Genomic DNA, 2,752 nt, shown 5'->3' with positions numbered 1-2,752 from the left:
CAGAATCAACATTTTCCTGTGATATCCTTCTACTATATATCGGATTTTCAAGTTTTTCCTCATCTCATCGATCTACTGCAATGGTGTATTTGAGATTCACAAAAGAAATTATTTTCCAACAACTAATCATCATGTATCTTATCAAAATTTTGGCAAATTTGAATCTGATTTGAATGATTATTCGATGAACATGAGACGATGAATAGAGAGGAAAAAAATGAATTTTAAATTTGTTGATTCTGGAAGGATTTGCGTCTGATTGAATTGTTTGAAGTTAGGAGGATTTGGAAGAGAATTGAAAGAAGAAAATTTGAATTTTGAATTAATTGAAGCTGTTACCATTTGAGAAAGATTGACAATAAATTGATTAGCGTGATTTAGGGAACTCACATTCAAAATTGATTCCCTTTCCTTTAAAAGTGTAACTAAATTTGTTTTAATGTATTGGAATTAATGTATCCGACTTATCTGCTATGTATTTGGATAGCACTGATTTTGAAGGGATTTTCGTAAATTGAAAAAGAGTAGGGATAGATTGTAATTTAGTTCTTTACACTATGGGATTTAGGTAAGTTATACTAAAAATAATGACATTTTGTGACAAATGTCATAAATACAATGATATTTGAGATAAAATATCGTTAAAACAACGACATTTAATACAATGATATTTGAGATAAAATTAATATCGTTAAAACAACGACATTTAATACAAATATGTGTATCAAATATCATAAATATTATGACATTTATTTCAAATAGTGATATCATAGCGATGTCAAAGCTCCATATCAATCTCCTAATGCCAAACCAAACCTAGGCATTTAATATTTAACTTCTTAATCATTTGCAGTAATATTGAATTAACTAGGAGCGTATATGGTTGGGTTGGTTTGAGTTTTTCAAATATCAAATCAAATTATTTGTGTCAAATGCTTAAATTCATAAACCAAACCAAGCTAATAAAAGTCGGATTTTTCAACTTCGAATTTATTTTGGATTTTCAATTTTTTTTTTACCGGTAAAGTGTTCATACAAACATATAATTAACTTGTGCTTCAAATATTTCTTTAGTCCTACCAAAAGACAACTATCTAAGGTGTTTCTTAAGAAAATAACACAGAATATGAAATGAGTGATGACAATAAATTAAAATATTCAACATAAAATAATAATGAAATCGTATAAAATAAATATTGCAAATTAATAAGTCATAATTAAAATGGTCATAATTTATATAAATCATGGTATAATCCGTCTAATAAGTATTAATTACATGATTACACATTAAAGAAAAATTAAAATTAGGTTATGCATTTTAAATGTTTAAACCAATGTAAAACTAAAGAACAAATGTTCAACATTATTATCATTCTTAGTGTTGAATTTTTGTTAAGAAAATTAAAATTAGTATTGAATTGAGCTTTATTGGAATTAGTTATATCCATGGAGTCATGGACTATAACCTTTATTGGACCATTCAAAATTGTAAATCTAAAAAAATTGAAATAATATGTTAAAAGATAAAAAAATTATGAAAAAGTATAAGAAATACTTAGAAATTATATCAAAGTAAATACTTTTATGTATAAAATTATTTTATTTTATTTATTATAGCTACATATAACATACCAAAAAAAATTTAAAAATATTTTGATAAAATTTCTCAAGAATCAATTTGAGTTACATATCAACCAATTGTTAATTAATAGATTGAACTAATAAATAAGCGGACTAATAATCCGCCTAAACTTAAACAGATTGAGCGAATTAGACAAATTGAATTAGATTTTTAATTTTCATCCCCAAATATAAAGCTACTAAAGTGATAAATTCAAGAACTTTTTTTGTGAACATTTTCCTCTTCTTTCCTTTTTTTCAAAAAATCGTTAATCTTAATTACAAACTTTCTTGCCGTGAAGATTTTGAACCATGCGTGTTTAGATATAGGCCCCCTCTAAATTATCACTAATTAGCCATATTCACGTGGCTTCTTAATTACCAAAAGTATGAGATTAGCTGCCCCATAACTTCTCAAAACATATTTAAGATCACATAATTTAAAGAATAGTTTTAATATATACTTTAATTTAAAAGTATTATCTAATATTTTAAATTTTGATCAAATTAAATGAAGAAGGCACATAAATGAAATAACAAGAGTAAATATTATTCTCGAATAAGTGAGTTAGACAAATTTAACTGAGATGACAAATAAATAGTTAAAATTAAATTTGAGCATATCAAGATGATCAGATGGATGAATCAATAAATAAATCGTCGTCCAACTTTGCTTAAAGCATACCTAGGCAATTTGATTCTTCCATTCATTTGGTTTTGTAAATGGGAATAATATAAACGTTTTTAATAGTACCATCACTACCATACAACATCACTTTCTCAATTTGTTATATCCACACTAGTATGTTTACCAAAAATGTCTGAAGTTTATTCCAATAATACCAAGATCAATAAGGCAATAGATACATTACAATTAACAACACAATGTATAAAATGGAGGTTTCAAATAAATTTGTTTGAAGTTGTTTTCAAAACGGATAAATTTATCTTGAGATAAATTAAATGACGATTTTAAAGCAGATATTTTTTTACTCCGCCCATCAAAATTACTCTTAGCCCAAATTCATTACTACTTGATGATGGGGCAAATTACATAGCTTTGACTAAGTTTTGCCATGCCTAGATGCAGTTGACCTAACCACTATGCACTAGCTAGATAGGTCCCCCCCCC

Source organism: Solanum tuberosum, unplaced genomic scaffold (assembly GCF_000226075.1).
Source record: "Solanum tuberosum cultivar DM 1-3 516 R44 unplaced genomic scaffold, SolTub_3.0 scf00352, whole genome shotgun sequence".
Classification (NCBI taxonomy): Eukaryota; Viridiplantae; Streptophyta; class Magnoliopsida; order Solanales; family Solanaceae; genus Solanum; species Solanum tuberosum.
Note: the sequence above shows the minus strand (reverse complement) of the source record.